Below are 20,150 nucleotides of genomic sequence, written 5' to 3'. Positions count from 1 at the left end.
GAGCTGGATGCACCTGGGCAACAGAAGTCAGGGATGCTTTGTGCTCCCACATTATGGACCTGCATGGTCCCATGGAAGAGGAGGATTGGTACTTCTGTGAATGTGCTTGTGGGGGTTGAGGTTGTTTGGTTTGGGGGGTGTCAGTGCTAGGAAGAGATAGGGGCTTGATTGCCTTGCAATGTAGTTATGAATGATACGATGACTTACAAAAAGGGTAGGATGATTCACGGTATGGATTCATATAAGGAAGTGATTGAAGAGTGGATTGCTGTACGTACTTCCTCATTGTTCCTGATCATGGATTTAGCTTGATTATTTCAATACTGATTGTATGATGAGGTGCAGTGATAGCAATAAACTTTCTTGATGACATAAAAAGCTTTATTTGTAAACATGTGTTAAAACAGTACAACTGTCACCCGTTGCCAGGCAGGGTGGTTGCCATTACAACACCCAAATATCAGCTACAAAACAACATTTTCAAAACAAAACAAAAGTGCAGGAAAAGTGCAAACAGGACAGAACCCCCCTGCTGCTGCATGTCCCCTAGCCCCCAGTTCTTTCCCTGTTTTCCACACACTTGGCACCAGGGAGGGGGGTGCAGGTGTCCACAGGAGTGGGAGTCAGGACGGAGGGCTGCGTGGGGTTTAGTTTGCCCTGCCAGCTGCTCCTGGGGCCCAACTGCATGGGCCACTCAGATATGGAGTGTTCCAAGCTGTTTCTAGACCGAGGGGACATCACAGAGGAATCATGCCATGGTGTGAGAAAGGCAGCAGGAGCCGTTACTCTTGCAGCCATGATTGAGATGAGCCGCTCAAACAGTTCTCTCTGCTGATCTCTGTCCTCCTCCCTTATCTGCCCTTCCTGTTCCAGGAACAGTGTAGCAAGTGCCGGCTCCCCTGCTGAAACCCTGTCCTCAAGCTGTGCGGTGAGCCTCAGCCTTTTCTCCTGCCTCTCGGCATGCCCTTTCTCTAGTCATAAGTCCCTCTGTTTCTGGTACTGAACCTGCTCATGGGCCCTCTCCAAAACTTCAACCATCAGTTCCTCACAGAAATGCTCCCTTTTGGAATGGTCCATGAAGGTATGTTGGGCCAGGCTTGTGCTGCACTGAGGGCAAGCTGGGGAGGTACAGCAGCCAGTAGGGGTTGAGGGGCCTGCAGGACAAGAAACAGGGTTATTTTCTCACATAGCTCAGAAGAGGAGCGCAGAAATAATTCTTGTGGAATTTCAAGGACATAAAATGTTCCATTTCACAACTGAACTGCAATATATTGTGAGAGGGATGCATCAGTCCACAGAATTTCCGTGGACGCGGCCTGGTTAATCCCAGCTAAAGTAGTGCAGAAACAATGGTAAGTTAAAAATTCTAAGCTGACTTTGTTTTACAAAAAATTACATAACTGCTTGCGTTTGGGGTAGAATGGTTGGTGGTCTTGCTACAAAGCTTTCGCTATCATTTCAGGCCTTTCATGTTCTGGAGGACTTAACTGTTCTTGTGGTGCCATGTTGGCAAAGGGAGATGTTATTTCATCCTGCTGGTGGGAAACTGATAATACATGCAGCCAAATTGAACAGCGCATCTATGAGTGGAGGGGGCTGGTCAGCTACCAAGGTGGCTCTGGAAAATATACCCTTGTCCACAGTGTGACTACCTATGTGGAGTACCTGCTTCAGGAAAAGTTTGCAGCTATCAGCCCCCAGGATTGGTTCAGAATTCAAGAGGGAATCAACAGGATGCTGCGTTGGCTTCCACCTGGCTTACCCTGTTATGGCTGCATGCAAGCACGCAGAACTCCGCATCCTTCCTTCACCCCGCAGCCAGCACATTTCTGGACAAAAACTGAAACCCCAGTCATAGTGGCGACATAGGATTTTGTCACCTATGGGCAGCATGAATTACCTCTAACTAAAATGGACTAGATTTGGAAATGGAAAACATTTCCCCAAACATACGCAGAGTTCTCTGTTTCCAAGCAACTCCATAGACAGTTGAGTGTTTACATAGCAGCAAACCTAAAGACACAGCTGTGTAATGCTATTATTTTTAAGAAACAGGAATTGCCCTAGCAAAAATCTGTGCCTTCCCAGTAAAAATACTCTTGAAAGGTGTACTTTACTGTTAGCATTTCCTAGGCCATTTTGAACTCCACATGGTGCAAGGGAGGTGGAGGGGAGAAGCCAAGGTGCTGGGATACAATCCATTATTAGCAAATACACACTGCTAACCTAGGTCTCTCATAACTTTTGCATTGGTTCATAGAGTAGAAATCCCTCCCATTATGGTATCAATAAACATTAGCATGGAGCCAGAAACTTACCAGGCTCAAGGGTAGCTGTGACGGGTTCCCCCTGGGGTGCCACCTGGAACTGGGGTACCACTGAACCCCCCCTGACCCACCAGCCTGGGCTCCCTTTACACTGTACTGCTATGACAAGCTGTCCAGCCCACATACAGGTAGAGACACACCCAGCTACAAGCCCTGCATGGAAAGGCTCCAGTTAGGGAACTTCCCAGTTACTCAGGCACACACCTCCTCTGGAGGGTAAACCTCAAATTATACTGTCTTGCGCTGCACAGGGAACTGTACAGAGTAAGCTCATGAAATTCGCCCCCTCCCTCAATGTGGAGATGAATACACAACAGCTTTCTGTCCTGAGTTATGACTCCCACACACTGGTTTTAAACAAAGCAAAAACAAGTTTATTAACTACAAAAGATAGATTTTAAGTGATTATAAGGGATAGCAAACAAATCAAAGCAGATTATCTAGCAAATAAACTTGAGTTGATTGGAGAGTCTTAGGATGGCAAGGACAAAGGAAATTGGCCCATGAGATTGTGGAATACTTTTTGCGGACTCTCAGGACCTGATTCAAGTGGGTTGCATCTACACTACACAGCAATAGGGCTCTGTCACCAGGACTGTCACTTCTCCCAGCTCCAAAGCATGCACTGCCACGCCCAGGCTTTTCTAGGAGGTTTATTTCTTTTAACAAGGGTTATCAAACAAACAGAAAATAGTTTTAACCCCATTCTTGGCCCCAGGCTTCAGGGTCACCCTTCCCAGGGGTCTCTGGCACTCTACTCCTGGCAGCTTCCCAGTCTCAACCAGCTCTGCTCTCTTCCTGGAACAACAGCCCCTGGCCCCTTGCTCCAGGGACGCACCTCAGGAGTTAACTCCACTTCAGTGTGGGTCTCCCCTGCCCAGGGCACAACCTGTCTCAGTCCTTCCTTTCCAGGTGCCCACTAGCAACCTCTATAGGCCCAGGTGTAGCCCAGCCCTCTTTAATTAGTGGATTGGTCTCACCTGCTCTGATCCAGGGGCTCTGGGCTTAGCCTGTGGCAGGCTCGAACCCTTCATGCCAGCTTGACTTGGGTTCGTCCCCTATACCCCCAAAGAGTCCTAGGCCCATAGGTCTGAGCCCGAGTCTGAGAGATTTGTGTGTAGATGGAAGTGGGGTTTCGGCTCAAGCCTAAGTTTGTGTCTGTGCTTACGTTGCAGTGTAGACATACTGTTAGGGCCCTGTTGTAATGTTATTGAGGGGCAAAACTCCCACTGACTTTCCTTAGGGGAAACTTCTGTTGTTAGTACCCAGATGACTAGGTGCTGGGGATCTCTGTTAGGCAGAAGGAAAGGAATCTGCCTCAGGCTATGGAACAGCAGTGTATCTGCTCTTTGTCCAGTCCTTCATCTACAGAACTAGTATTGCCTTGGCACTGTTTGTGCTCATTCTAAATGGTGTGAATGGCCAATGGAACCAGCAGCGGTCCTGCCTCATCCTATAGGGCACACAGCCATGCACAAACTGTACACGCTTCTGAAATAGAGCCTCTCTCTCCTGTGCAATGGAATTGCAGTGGGAGGGTAGGATTTGGGACTTACTGTGACAGATGTACATTTGAAAAGAGTCTCTCTTACTGATGTAGAAATTTACTGCACTGGAAAATGAACAAGCTCGTCCTAACCTATTGTACTGGTATCCTTTGGAGGACACTGGCCCTGCTGCTCCTGAAAGTTTATTGTGTTGTTTTCTTAGTGTGATGCATTTTATTTATTTATACAGCACCTTTGAGCCAAATAAAATAGACAGTCGTGAAAGCTGCCTTCAGCCAAATTACCAAACATTCTGTCTGGTCCAGCAGAGCAGGTAACATGTTATCAGCCATTCTCAGCATTTACAAAAGGTTACTCTACAGACTGTACTTAAGATTGTTATTCATTAGATATGCTGGATGTGAGTTTTGTTTTTGGTGTGCTATTGTTATTTAATATGTATGTTACAGCAGGGCCTCGAGGCTCCAGTCCAGAATCTATTAATCGGGACATACAGGAGCATGAAACACAGACATTGGGAGGGATTTTAAAGCAGAAGACTGCAGCTCTATTAACTTTTTAAGTTTAATGCAGGGGGATTCCTCTTCCCCCCAACCAAAACCAACCAACAACAACAACAAAAGCCCCAGGGCTTTAAATTTACCTGGGTCCAGTGCAAAATGTAATGGCCTCTATACCAGACAATCAATATTCAAGTTTGGCCCCCTTCAGCCTAACCCCTAGCACCTCTCAATCCTCCCACCCTCTCCCAATGAGGGGAGATTAGCATCCATATGAAGGGTGCCTCAGTCTGTGAAAACTTAAGGGCTTCCCTGCTTTCTTCAGGCTAATAGGATCTACCAGCCATCTCCCAGGCCTCATGTTTATCTCTGAGAGTTGGCCTTTTTTGAGCCTTTCACCCGCACTGGATACCGGCTGCAAGTTGCAATGAAATTACAAACTCAAATGCAACTCTTAAGTCATGCCCTTGCTCCTTATTAAGCTAAAATCAGGCCTCAAAATTGCTGCAAGGAAGGCCAAAAAAAACCCCTCAAAAAAAACCAAACCAAAAATTGGACACCGTGTCAAACCTGACCCAAGGGAAAAATTCCTTCCTAATCATTTATAGGGCAGAGCAGTAGCCATAACAGGATGGCTGTTGCATGCTCTGAGGGCTTCACAAACAATAAAAGGAAGGATGCAAGACACATAATCAATTCGCCGTTCAGCTCCACAGCCCAGACAATAGCAACAGGGAGATGCGGAGAAATCACTTCTCCCCCACACATACCCCTCGCTTCCCGCTCACTTGTGTTTGGTGCAGGGGATGTGGGGAAGAGGAAACCCCAGAGCAGCCACGTCTGCCCCTCCATTCTCTTTCCTCTTAGGAACACAATCAAACATCCTCTCACTGAGACAGGGGTGGGACGTTGTGCGTTTTTTGGTGCAGGGACCACATCTTTTTATGTTAATGAACAGTTCTTAGCACAATCCAAGAGGAAAAGAGACATATATAAGGTGGGAGAGAGGTATAGTCAACTATGAAGACTTTCTACATATATATAAAGAAGATGGGTCTGTGGTTTGTACACTGGACTGGGACACAGGAATAGAGCTGGCCAAATAATGGGTTTTTCAGTTCTCTAGCAACTCAAAAATATCAGGGATGGGAGGGAAATTGTTTTAGCTCAAACAGAAACAAAAATTTTGGTGAATTGAACAATAAAAAAAATCTATTTTGAGACACATGATTTTTTATTATGACCATTTTAAAACAATTTTTATTAATTTTATTTAAAAAAACAAAAGAATTTTTGAAACAAAAAGTCATCTTGAACCAAAAAATTAAAACATTTCATTTTGAAAATGTAAAATGAAACTTTCTGATTTTTTTTTTTTTTTTTTTTTTGTGAGGGGGCGTTCTTTAGGCCAAACAATTCAGTGAAATCAACACAAATTCACGAAGTCTTTTGGTCAATCTCAATCTATCTTTTCCAGTTAAAAAAAAGTGTCAGGCAAAATATTTCACCCAGCTCTAGTCCTGCGCAAAGTAGGAAAAGCTAGGATTTCACCAGGGGAAGAGGTGTTTAAGAAAAGTCAAGTTAAAACTTATTTTTATACTTTGTATCCCTACAGTCTGGTTGGTGCAGGCACTCAGCACATATTTCTGGGGTTAATTCACTTTTTAGCTTTGTGGTTCAACAAAATCAACAAATCTTTTATAAGAAATCTCTTGTTATCTTAAGTCAGGTCATTTCTACTTTTTATTTCCCACTTGTTGTAGTTCCAGGAAACCATTTGAGTTTTGCAAAGATTTCCATTGAGATTCACCATTGATAGGATCTGGCAAGTTTCTCCTAATTTCCCAATAACATACCGTAGGGGTTAGTTTGTGCTGGTTGGTGCTTGATGGAAGTGTCACCTAGCGCATTTGAAAGGCCACCATCCATTTGTCTCCTGCACTGATGCACAGTAGGTTGTAAGACCCCAGAGGTCCAGTTTGGTGAAAATTCTGATTTAGGGCCCGACAGTCTATGCAAAGGCATAGCATCTCATCCTTTTTCTTAACAAAAAGGACCGGATCCCCTGCTGGGGAGATGAAGCACCAGATGAAGTCCTTGGCCAGATTTTCCTGGATATATACATAAAGGGCCACCAGTTCTGGCTCAGACATTGCATAGATCTATCCATAAGGGACCTTTGTCCCAGGTTTCAGGTCTAGGGACAGTCATAGTCCCAGTGCAGAGGTAGCATGCCTGCATTCTTTTTTTCAAAAACGTCTGCATAATCTCAATACTTTTCCAGGAGACTGGGACTCAGGCTTGGGAGTGACTCCTTCTGGCTAACCCCCGCTAGCTGGAGATCCCTCACAGGTGCTGTTGGTTCCAATCAGCTGCAGGAGCCCAGGACCAGACGGTTGGGGCCAGCTGCACAATATTCTTCAGCAATATTCAGAGAGGAAGTTGATCCACTTTTCCTGCCAGGGTCATGCTGCCCCAGCCAGGAGATACAAAGAATTAGGGGGAAGTGTGGAGAACTGATCTCATGGAAAGTGGATCACATTGAACTGTAGCACTTCCTGATGACCCTGGTGTATGGCCTCCAGATGTACTGTTTCCTGCATCCCTGGCCCTGAGGACATCTTTCTATGAGAACTGATGTAGGCTTTAAACAGAGGGTGATTTGTAGCGCTTTAGCAGCTTTAGCATCTATAATGTTATTGGTAGCCTTGGAATCAATCAGAGCCCACTGAAGGGAAATCGGCTTGGTCCCATCCATGGCACATAGCTTTATGCATATTTGGAAGTGTGGGGAGGACCTATGTGTCCTGGATCAGGTTTCTCTTGAAGGCTGAGGGGTGGTTCCAGAGCATAATGCCCTGGTGGTGCCCAGGCTGGCCCCCCACATCTGTCTTGGGCTTGCTCGACCCACAAGGAATCAGGAAACGAGGTTTGCAGGAGGTGAGGGCATGCCCTGATGCTCCACAATAAAAGCATAAGTTATTGTGATCTAGGGGTCAAGCCCTAGATCAACCTGTGGCCCAGATCAACATGCATCGGTTCATGGTTGGGCCCTGGGGTTTTCAGTGTAAGCTGTGGGCAGAGCGGTGGCAGGATGCCCCTCCTCTCCTCCTTTCACTCACGCAGCCTGTTGTCGATGCAGAGGGAGAGGTCAATGAAAGTATCCAAGCCAGTCAGGGTCTCAACATGGGCTAGCTCGTCCTTTATTTCCTCACTAAGTCAACACCGAAAATGATGCAGTTGCGCCGCCTCATTCCACTCAATGTCAGCTGCGAACCAGGCAGCATACAAGGCAGCTGGCCCTTGCCCTTGCTGGAGCCTTCGTAGTGCAACTTCCACTAAGTGAGCACGATGCAGATCATCAAAAACTGTGGAAAATGCTAGCAGGAAGGCGTTCCAGTCCATTAGCACCAGGCAGTCCTGCTCCATCAGGGGGGAGGCCCAATCCAGAGTTTCTCCAGCTCTCAAACTGATCACCAATCCCACCTTGGCCTGATTGGTGGGTTATATTTGAGGGTGGAAAAGGAGATGGCATTGGTTCAGAAACCCCCTGAATTTCTGGCAGTTCCCATCAAAACGTTCGGGTAGTGGTACTGCGGGGCTCAGTTCAGGGGTCAATGGCCAAACCTGAGCCTGGTGCATTCTCTCCCTGCTAGGATCAGGCTCTAGGCTCAGGTTGGGCCATTGGATTCTGAATAAGGTCCTGCAGTACCACTAATCAAATGTTTTGATGGGAACTGCCAGAAGTTCAGGGGGTTCCTGAACCAATGCCCTCTGTTTTTCCTGCTCCGCCCTCAAATGTAGCCTCCAACCAGGCCAAGATGGGATTGGTGGTCAGTTTTCTAGCTGGAAGCAGGAGCAAGAAATCAGGGTCAGAGTCAGGTAAGGTTGCTGTGACCGGAGTCCCAGGTGAGCCAATTGAGGTCACTCAATTAGGGTGAACTGCAAAGAATGGGGCAGACAATCCCCAAAGCTGGTGGATATTCCAATACTTAGATTTACCAAGTCAACACAAAACAGCTTCTATAATATCTCACTGGCTACCCAGAAGCCAACAACACAGTTCCCTTAAAGCAACCCAGCCTTGGGCCTCCACCCAGACATACAAGTCAAATATGATGAGGATTACTGAAAATCTTATTCATCGTATAAAAAAGTTCCACCAATCCCAAAGGATCGGACACATTACCTCTCAGGTTAATGAATATTTCAGATCTTACCCAAATAAACGCTTACAGACAATTCTTATTAACTAAACTAAAATTTATTAAAAAACAAAAGAGAGAGAGTATTGGTTAAAGGTTCAGTTTACATACAGACATGAGTAGAGTTCTTGAGATTCAGATTCATAGCAGAGATGGTGAGTTTTATAGTGGCAAAGAGTTCTTTCAGAATTAGTTCATAGGTTATAGTCCAATATTTATATTCAGGGAGATCCAGTCAAGACTGGAGATCTCAATCTTGGGCTTAAGCTTCCCCTGCATGAAGCATCAAGCAGATCTGAGATTAAAAGGATTAGGACCCAAGCATCTTTATACAGTTTCAGACCTTCTTGTGACAGCTCGGAGTCCTTCGGTGAACAATAGGCAATTATGTGGACTTTTAAAGTAGATCTACTTCCTAAGCATTGCAGGTAATTATCTACACAGATTAACATAAAGCAATTGCCTGTTTTTCCACCATTCACAGATGATTTGCTATACATTTCAAAGAGAGATGAATACAGTGATCTTACTATGTTTACAGTTCATCTAAATGTTAATATGTCCTTTTGATCTCTGAATCAGTAGCTATAGTGACAGACAGGAACTGTCTGTTTATGTGGCTAACATTCTACAAGATATAAGTACATACATACAATTAGTATCATTTCCAATTCTCTAAAAATACAGGTTTCCTTTTCAAAGTTTTAGCGTCTCTAGCATGGAATGGTGCTAATTACCATTCACATACTTTCTAACATGTATCTAATGGTTGACTTTGGGTCATTTATCTTGCAGGATGCTTAACCCTTTCTGGTCATGCATCACAGTTGCCAATTTTGTGTATTCCTGGAGGTTCCATTACATGTCATAATCTTTAATTCCTGGAAACTCCAAGACAATCCTGGAAGGATGGCAACCCTAAAGTCAGGCTGGAGTCAGAGGCCGGAGATCAACAGTAGTATCAGGCCGGAGTCAGGAGGCAAGAGTCAGGGTCAGAGTCAGGCTGGGATTGGAGATCAAGAGACGAGGCAAAGTCTGGAGTCACAACAGGTCAAAGTCGGTGTGATTCCCCAGACAACTTCTTGGGCCAACCCCTAGTGTTAAATAGGGTGCTTGGTCACTCAGAGGGCTGCAGGGTTGTCCCTCTTGGATGGTATTTCCTGCCAAACCTGCTCCCCACAGTGCTCCCTGGCTAGAGCTCTGCGTGGCTTCCTCGTGGCATTGTGAAAATAGCAACCAGGCCAGTTTTTTGGCAGACCCAGGCTCTAGTCCACAGACCTTTTCACCCACAGGCACTGTTCTAGGCTCAGGACCTTATTGTGCTAGGCACGGTACACACCTCTACTAGAAAGGACAATCTCTGCTCCAAATTGCTTATAATCTAAGGGAATTCAATTCCTGCCTCTCACAGATTTAATAGATGGCAAATTGCTTAATCTGTCTATGCCTCATTTCCCCATCTATAAAATAATCATCCTTCTTTCTTGTCTATCTAGAATGTAAGCTCTTCAGGGCAAGGACTGTACCTTACTGTGTATTTGTACAGTGCCTAGCACAATGGCACCTCAGTCTCAGCTGGGACCCACAAATGCTACTATAATACAAATCATAATTATAAAAATTATTATTTTACTTAGGTAAAGTTAGTGACAAATATCCCCATCTTCCTCCTCCTCCCCCACATCATTAATTGGCTGATAAGTTTCTCTGCAAAGGTATACCTTGAGGAGAAGGTAGTGGCCTCCCGGATCAGGTCAGAGGCTGTTCTGTGTGTAAGGGGAAGCACAGAAGAAGGGGCAGAGATGTTTGGTGGTCAGATATTTCTAAGGGGATGTCCACACTGTGATAAAAACCCGCAGCCCTGAGTCTCGGAGCCCCATTCAGCTAACTTGGGCTCATGGGGCTCAAGTTGCAGGGCTAAAAATTGCAGTGTAGACATTCAGGCTAGGGCTGGAGCCCAGACTCTGAGCCCCTCCCCCCTTGCAACTTCTCCTATGGGCTTCTGAACTGTCTACTTAGCCTATCTAGCTAGGTTTTTATATCATACCCATCACGGTGATACCTGAGTGCCTGAGCACCTGTTTTCTTCCACTGTTCCTGGCCTAGATCGAATGCTAGTACAAGATTCCTCATTGTTATCATTCTGGAAACAGCCATATTTCCCCTTGAATGCCTATGAGCTCTGTCATTTGAAAGGATTATAAATATGGTGCTCCTTACCAGCTGCTCACAGAGAGTAGCCCTCCTCACAGTTATACTAAGCTGTTGAATTTTTTCATTTGTCTTTATGTGATCTTCTTTCTCTTACCTGATTTTTTTAAGTCTTTCCAGAGTAGGAGTGCAATGGTGCAGTCAACCTAAAAGGCTCAGAGCTTTGCTGATGCCACCTCAGAAATGGCTGGGGATGGGCTAGGAGGGGTAGGAATAGGCCAGCCTGTACTGATGGATTCCATTTAGCCCTGATTAGATCTTTAAAATGCCCTCCTTGCCCTCTCCAGCACAACCACCCTTGAGTGCCTGGGTTGCAAAGTACACAATCCTCGGGTGAATCTGGCCCTGCATTTAGAATTATGATTTAAGTTGCTTTTATTACATGCAATTGTTTTACATTATGGAAGCACTAGTGTGGTTTTTATAATACTTCAGTAATGCTATCTCTGAAGAACATTAAAATATGCACTTGGCTACAGTTTTGATGGTTCATTGAACTTTTACTACCTTTTTTAATGTATCCTCATAAAGCATCATACACAGCGAGAAATAATGTACAAATGGTAAATTATGCAAATAAAACTGAAAACTACACAATATATCAAAATAGATGAAAAATGTGTGTTTGAATGCAGTTATAATTAAAATTGTGTATTGGACTCTAAGCTATGTAGTACCTGGTAAATCCAATGATGTTGACTTCCAAAGAGATTGTTTTTGTAAATACTGCTAGATTATTTTGTGAAATAATGCTTTTATTGATTTGCTTTGTATGATTAATTTCTGACTGCATGAATTTACATTTCTTTTGCTAAATTATCTGCTCAACTAAATATAATTCACGGAAGATGGCAGATGACCGAGATGGTAAAGGGAGGTTCTCAGACTCACTGTAATCTGGCACATATATACAGTACATAGAGAAACACACACACAAACCTGCATTTCACCTGGGTAGTAACACCATTCGTAGGATGTCAGCAGTCTGGAAACTCTAAAAGGCTGCTATTGGAAGGAGAGTGATTATAATGCTTAAAGCCATGCTACCTCATGCTGTGATCATGTGCAACATAACAAGTAATGGACATGCTGTATTTCCTGCTGGTTTTTGACAAGTTCCTAAAGAAAGTGGTGGTAATACAAGTGAAAGGACTTGTGGACAGTAGCGAATTGTTTGATAAATTTAATCCAGGAGTCAGCCACAGACATGGTCCTGAGATTGCCCTTGAAAATCATGAATGAGCTGCATACCACTATGGAAAAAGAAGCCTATCCTTGTTGTACTATCAGAACTCTCAGTGAGGTTTTTTATTTTGTAAATGACTAGATTCTATGGCACTGCCTAGGTGACTAGCTAGATGTGACTGAGAATGTGTTGAACTGGTTCCAGCTGCATTTGATGGAGCTACCCAGTCAGTATAGTTGGGTAAATTCTCATCAAGAGGAGTTGGTTTCATATAATGGCACATTATTCCAGCTCATCCCAATGAGAATTCATCCAGGTTCCTGAGTTGGCACTGATGCTTGGCAGTCTTTCTATTGCCTTTTAAAGAGCAATGTGAGGGATATAGTCTGTGTTGTAACTCATCTCTGCTTTGCTGAAGAAGTCTATAGCCATATCAATATTGAGATATTTGGAAACAAAAAAGTTTGATATACAGGTAAGGTTGTAAATAGATTGTCAAAAAGTTAATTGTACACACAAACTGAAGTCACACTTCTGCTAAAAAACAAAGAGCCAATTTTGTTCTTACTTACATTGGTGTAAATCTGGAGTAATACCGTTGAAGTCAATGGAGATATACCAGTGTAAGTAAGAAGATAATCAGGCCCAACCCACTGAAAAACAGGAGACCGTGAATTAACTTTACAGAACTGCCATTTCTGTTACTCACCCTCTACCCCAATTTAATAAGCAGCCTAATACCTCCTGCCCCTTTAGCTCTAAATAGTTCCCTTCCTTTCCCTGGTCTTTCAGTTTTTCCCATGCTGAATTGCGAGCTCAGTTACAAGCACCTTCTGGCAGATACTTTAGGCTAAGAATCCAAAGTGGGTTTAGGCTCGGACTTTCCTTTTATTTCTCCTCAGCGATCAAAGGATTTCTTACTTCACCTCAGGATGCCTCCCAACAGCAACATCCAAAACAAGCAACAACTCACATATTGCTTAAATAAAAGGAAGTTTATTCCATGTAGGAAAATGAGAGAATCCATGGGAATAAAAAGTCTGAAATTACCACAAATACTGGTATTCCCACAAATCTCACTCGGGAGGCCCAGTCACAGAGGAAGTTTAGGTAAATGGAAAAGATCTTAAAAGATGTACAAATTTGAAATCATTATACCTCGATAGTCTGTAGTACTAGAAAACTTTGAACATACTCTGTTGTGAATTTCACAGGTAATCATGTGCATCATCTCAGAAATGTATAATATATTAAGTGCACAGGATCTGAGCTAGACATGCTGAATAATTAAGTTGCTCATGGATTGTGGACAATGTGTAAGGTGCACAGGGAATGTGACACAGCTGCTAAGTTCTTCAGATCATAATAGTCCATCGTGCTCCTGAGATACTGTGTCTGCAAGAAGCCTACAGAACATTCTGAAGATTTCACTTCAGAACATAATTTTTAAATGATCTGTAATGCTGGATTTAAAGGGGCAAAGGGCACTTGTGTACAAATTGCAAACCCAGACTAAACAGGAAACTTCAAATCTTCCTTGTTTTGGAGAGAGTCCATAATAAAAAAGCATTAGAAAAATTTTAAAACAGCCAAAACATGATATTATTGGCCTGCATCTTAAAAACAAAACAGCAAATTTACATAGAATCTAATAAGAAATTTCATTTTAAAACTCTCTCACAGCATACAAATTTGTAAGCTGATTACAATGTTTGCAGATTTGTGGCATTGGATTTCAAAATTAGAGTTATAACAGAAAGTCAGGCACATTTTTCACTATGGAGAGTTGAGTGCTTCTTCATAGGGTGTGCATGTGTTTACAATGTAGACATACACATACATATTTCCTTAAAGATTCTCTTACTGTTAATATCTTGAAGAAATCTAAATGTGGCTGTATTTCTGGATTTATGAATATGGACTTTTCTATTTAAATTAATTGGGGACAATATCACAACTTAGAAAAATATGTTTTAATTCAATCTTGCAATCCCCTACATCTACCTCCAAAGTCACTTTAAACGACATAGGTGAAATCTGTATGAATTAGACCTAGCTATAGCAATTAATATTTAATTATTTTAAACATTGCTTCAATTGAAACACTGACTCCCAACATTCTAAACTAGAAGAAAGTTCAGATCCAGATGCAAATCTAAATTTTACAGGTTGGGCCTATCTCTATAAATAGTGCCAGATTCTGATAACCTTACTCCTGTGGGGTAGCACCATGCTCTACAAATAGTCCCATTGACTTCAGAAGAGTTATTCATGGAGTAACCTACAATTCATGGAGTAACCTACAATTCATGGAGTAACCTACAATTACTGTTTGAAAGAGTACTATATTAGAGCACACTAGGCAGGGCCGGCACCAGCTTAACAAGCAGGTGCTTGGGGCAGCCAAGGGAGCGGGGCGGCACCTGCGGCAATTCAGGGGCAGCAGGTCCCTCACTCCCACTAGGAGCGAAGGACTTACCGCCGAACTGCCGCCGCCGACCGCAGCTTTTTTTTTTTTTTTTTTTGCTTGGGGCGGCAGAAATGCTGGAGCCGGCCCCGACACTAGGGTACCTTTAGTGTACACCAATAGTGTCTGTACAGACTAATTAATGAGCAACATGTTAGTGTGCTTTAGAAATTGCACCCCCATAATGTGTATTTCCCACAGAGTAGACGAGCCCTTTGGCTCAGTGCATCGTGGCAGAACCTGCAAAGGTGGAGATTATTACTTAAATAATGCATGTCTCATGTTAATACTTTCATTGCTAATCATAACTGCAGAATAACTTGGTAATCATAGCTCTGGAGCAGTGTCTATGCTGTTACAAGCTAGCGAGCAATTTACAAGTTTTACAGTTAACTTCTGTATAAGTAGAGTATAATTACATTGCATTATCTTACTTTGCTTTTGCAGGCTGTCAGGACACTTCAAGCAAACAAATTATAGACGCAATTTATATATGCATGGTGGTGGGAGAAAAGTTTTAATGACATGAGTTTGGGATGATCTTGCAAGTGACAAAGGTGATAAATCCAAACATCTGCCAACACTTGCTATCTATATTTTGTTTCATAGAATCATAGAAATCTAGGGCTGGAAGGGAGCTCAAGAGGTCATCTAGTCCAGTGTTTCTCACCAACCGGTCCATGGACCAGCGCTGGTCCCTGAGATCACCCTGATACAGTTTAGGAAGGTCCCTGGTATCAAAAAGGTTGAGAAACACTGATTGCTAGTCCATCCACCTGCACTGAGGCAGGATTCAGTATAACTAGACCAGTTCTGACCGGTGTCTGTCTAACCTGCTCTTTAAAATCTCCAACGATGAGGATTCCATACATACTACGATGGGGGTCTCAATGGGCACAGGAGATATTTTTAGCTGTGATGGATTGGGAGGTATTGGAACTTAAAACTGTCATTAGTCCAGCCCTGCAATCTTGGAAAAGGTACCAACTCAAATCTGGGGTGAAATTCCACATTGAGGGGGACAAAAAGAAACATTTTGAACTAAGATGTTATTTTTTTCTTTTTCATTTTGTTGTTGTTATGGAAAAGCAGTAGACTCTCCTCTGCACAGTTAAGATTGCAACTAGTTCCCATTATAGAGCATTTTTCCCTACCTATATCTTTGAAAACTGCTAGATTTACTCAAAAAGCAAAGGCTCTGCTAAACTTGAAGAAAATTTGTAAAATATTTTTTGTCAGAGGTAATTAAAAATTACCCACATGTCAAATTTTACTTCTGTCTAACCTTACTTAGGCCTTGGCTACACTTGCAAGTTAGAGCGCATTAAATCAGCCCCGGGCACCCTAACTCCTGAGGTGTCCACACTGGCAAGGCACTTAGAGCGCCTGGACTCTGCAGCTGAAGCGCTCCTGGTAATCTACCTCCACAAGAAGCATAGAGCTTCCTGTGCTCTGGCTGAAACGCCGGGATGTCAGTATGGACGACATGTTGCATTACTGCGCTGTGATTGGCCTCCGGAAACATCCCATAATCCCTTGAAGTCATTTGGCCACTCTGGTAATTGTTTTGAACTCGGCTGCAGGCATGCGGATATCCCCGTTCAAAGTTCCATTTCTGACAGCTGGCTGCTTATCTGCTCCGGGACAAAGCAAACCATTACTGTGGAATGCTGCCGCTGCAGAGGCAGGCGTTTTTATGTGTTTGTGTGAAAAAGAGAGACGGGGTGGGGGCTGATGTCGGGGTTTCCCCCTTCCCCCCCCCCCACTGTCACACTCTCTGCCCCCCACAATACACTGTCTATCCCCCCACATACACACAACACACTCCCTGTCACACTCCATCCCCCCATATGAAAGGCATACTGCAGCCACTTGCACACTGGGATAGCTACCACAATGCACTGCTCTCTGTGGCATTGCAAGAGCTGCTAATGTGGCTACGCCACTGCGCTTGCGGCCGACAATGTGAACACACTGCAGCGCTTTCCCTGCTGCAGTCTCCGAGGGCTGGTTTAACTCCTGGCACTCTACATCTCAAGTGTAGCCAGGCCCTTAGTCTCCCATTAGTGCAAAGCCAGCTTGCTATTATACCTCCAAACTATAATTAAATCTCCTGGAATATGTATGCAACCAGCTGCATATCAAGGAAACAGGTGAAACAAATTTCTTTCCAAACTGCAACATTTCATTATTAAGTATTAAGCACAGTGATTAATTGGGGTAGAGGACTCAGTGTTGTTTCTGTTGGTTTCCATAGCAGTTATGGATCCAGTACCACTCCTGTTATTGTCAGTGGCAGCTTTATGACTCATCCTAGCCTGACGTAAACACTTTAAATCTATATCTTCACTGAGCTACATCAAAGAGAAAAAAAGGGGGGGGGGATTTAAACTTGGGAAATTCCTGTGACGCTGGCAGACCAGATGCCAGCTCATGCCAAGGCCCTTGGGCCTCACTGAATGCTGACAAATGCATAGCTGGAACCAGCCTGGCTCACCTGTCTGTTAGTGGTGTTAAAATAGCTTATAGGAATGTGTTTAATGTTTAGACTTTATAAAATGCTTGTAAGATGCTGCATGTATTAATCTTGCTTATAACATCTGTACCCCATGGCATAAGGTTATTTTAAGTGTTTGCATTGTAATCCTCTGTAATTGTGTAAATCATCAAACAAGAAAGGAGCATTAATTAATGTAGACCAGCTGGCTTCCTACAGAAGGTGTTAGGTCCTGCCCACCACAAAGGCCCATTGAGACCAAATGAGCCGTTGTGAAACATCAAAGAATAAAGACGGTAATTGCTCCCCACAATGCCCATGAAGTGAAGATGTGCAGGTGGACTCATCCCATCAGCTTGAACTCTGAGAGAAAGGAATAAAAATCCCCAACAAGAAGGAACTGTGTCACTGTGTTGCTTGAACTCTGAAGGATGAAGATTCTTAAACATAAGCAAGAGATCCTCAGCGGTTTTGCCCTGGTTAACCCTAGAGGATTTATAGAACTTGCACATTACAGCAGCTTATATTACCTTTTGGAACCTAAGACTGTAACTCATTTGTGTGTGTATGTTTACCTGGTTTAACCTGGTAAATAACTCTTATTTCTTTTCTTAGTTACTAAGTCTTTAATTAGCTTGTAGGCTCGGGGCCTGTGTGGGCAGTGTAAGATTTAGGATGGTCTTAACGGTTCATTTCCTTGCTGTGAAGTGCTTGGGTTATGTAAAGGATGTGATATTTGTTATCAATTAGCAATCTTAAACTATTTTTAAGGAAGGTTTTGAGGGTTGGAATATATATTACACACTTGATAGTGAAGATGGTGATGGAATCTTCTGTTGCCAGTTCGACAGATGAGCTACAGTCACATATTATGGGTCCTGAGATAAGACCAAAGACCAATTCCGGACCTGCTGCTCTGTCCATGGGTGCCACAGGTGAAAACAGTTGCAGATGAATTGTGCACTGCTTTTAGCTTTATGCCTCGCACGTCTCTCCTTGATTGCAGCAATCTGCGAGCTATCAAAGTCTTTCTGTCCAATGTGGCAGAGCTGCCGCCATCAGATCTTCTCATGCTCTAAGAGGTCCCAAGGTGAATATCACAAGATTGGAGGTTGGCCTTAAGAGTGTCTTAGTAGCATTTTTTTATCTGATCCCCAAACAAGTTCCAGTCTGCAGTTCCCCATAGAAAAAGGCCTTTGATATTCTACTCTCAGACATACGGACCACATGACCGCACCATCTCATCTGTGCTTTCCCTATAAAAACTTCAATGCCTGTGATGTTGCAGCTCTCAAGGACCTCTGTCTTAGGAACCATATCTTGCCATTCAGTTCCCATTATCTGCCAGAGACATCATAGGTGGAATAGGTCCAAGTGTTTTATATGGCAGTGATACGTAGTCCATATATCGCAGCCATAAAGAAGTGGGGTGATGGCCATGGTGCAATAATATTTTTGTTTGCAATCTGACAGCATGTTCATTCCAGGGATGATGTTGAAGTTTTCCAAAGGCATTGCTGGCTGCACCAATGTGTTTCATCATGTCATCAACAATTATTGTGTCTTGTGAAACAACACTGCCTGAGTAACAAAATTTGTCAATTACCTTGAGTGGTGTATCATCAATGGACGCAACTGGAGTAGTGGCAATACTTTGCAGTCGAGACTGGACCATGGCTTCTGTCTTCATTTAGGCTGGTTGTTAAGCCAAAACCTTTTGCTGCACGTACAAAGCAGTCCCTAAGCAACTGAATATCCCTGAAATTGTGAGCCAATAGCACGGTCATCAGTGAACAGTCATTCACAAATGATTGTCTTCATAACTTTTGTCTTCATACACAGGCAATGCAAATTCAAGACACCTCCATCCATATGGTACTGCATACAAATGCCACAATCAATGTCTCTGAATGCATCTATTAGAACAGCTGCAAACATGATGCTGAATAATGTCAGAGCAAGAAAACAGCCTTCTTTTGCTCCATTTGTGACAATGAAAGGAGCTGAGAAGCAGCCTCGGTCAAGGACAAAAACCTGCATTTAATAATGTTAATGAACCTATCAGGGCAACCAAACTAGTCCATAGGCCATCTCTATTCAGAGTCAAAGGCCTTAGTAAGATCAACAAAAATTACATATGGGTCTTGATTCTGCTCACAACATTTCTCCTGAACTTTCTGGAGTGCAAAGATCTTGTCTGAAGTACCATGCCCAGGGCAGAGGGCCCCTTGGCTTTTAGTATCTTCTCTGCAAATTGATCAATTAGCTGGTTTAGCAAGGCTCAGGTGAGTACTTTTCCTGCAGTGGCAAGGAGCGAGATGCCACAATGGTTATTGCAAGAGGCTTGATTGCCTTTCCTTTTGTACAGGTGAATGATACATCTTTCAATTCCTGTGGCACAGCCTCCTGTTCCCAAAACTTTAGGTATAGGCCAGTGGGTTTCCTGAGCAGCTTATGGCCCCACATTTGAAGATCTCTGCAGGAATACCATCTGGACCCGCTGCTGTGCCCTTTTTGCTTGACAGCTCTAAGCAGCACACAACTATGTTAAAAGAACATTATTAAGGTTGCCAAGTCCAGCACTCAAAAGTTAGGAAATGCCAGAATTCAGGTTGCTTTTGCAACCTACTTCATCCCACTTGTGTGTCTGCATTATGATACAATCTTTAGTGACATGATCACATACTATTTTTTCCACACGACCTCTACCTCATTCAGTAGCCAGGATGGCCAGCGCTCACTTAATGAGCAGCTTTTCAATATTTGTTTTATCCTTATCGTTCAGTGTGTGGACTGATGCCTCATTTACTGCACATTATTCAAACCCTGTTCTGAAGACTGAATTATTAATTTCCTCACGGGCTTTCACAAACATTAATTTATTTTCACATCACCTCTGTGAGTTGACAGGGTATTATTATCCCCATCATACAGATAGAAGACTGAGGCACAAAGAGATCTAAAGTATCCACTAATTTAGGATGCCCAATTTGAGATACCTATGATATGATTTTTCAGAGCATGTAGTATTATGTAGCACTTTATATGTTCAAAGCACTGCTCTCACTGAGTTCACCGGGAGCTGTGAGTGCTCAGCACTTCTGAATGTCAGACCCCTGGGTCTCAAGTAAGGCATCCTGAAAATGAGGACCACACAATTAGTGATCATCTGTGAAAATTTTGGTTTAAGTGACTTGCCCAGCATTATACAGGGATTCTGTGGCAGAGGCAGAGATAGAATTCAGTTCT

The 20,150-nt window shown here is 43.4% G+C and overlaps 1 protein-coding gene across 4 annotated transcripts in view; it reads left to right on the top strand.

Annotated features, from left to right (window-relative positions):
- The window catches only part of AFF3 (ALF transcription elongation factor 3), a 455,751-nt gene that overhangs the window by 421,917 nt on the left and 13,684 nt on the right, over positions 1-20,150 (top strand). The gene's annotated exons all lie outside the window — the stretch shown is intronic.

This window comes from Chrysemys picta, chromosome 1, assembly GCF_011386835.1.
Source record: "Chrysemys picta bellii isolate R12L10 chromosome 1, ASM1138683v2, whole genome shotgun sequence".
In the NCBI taxonomy this organism is placed as follows: Eukaryota; Metazoa; Chordata; order Testudines; family Emydidae; genus Chrysemys; species Chrysemys picta.
This window is presented reverse-complemented; position numbering and strand designations above follow the sequence as displayed.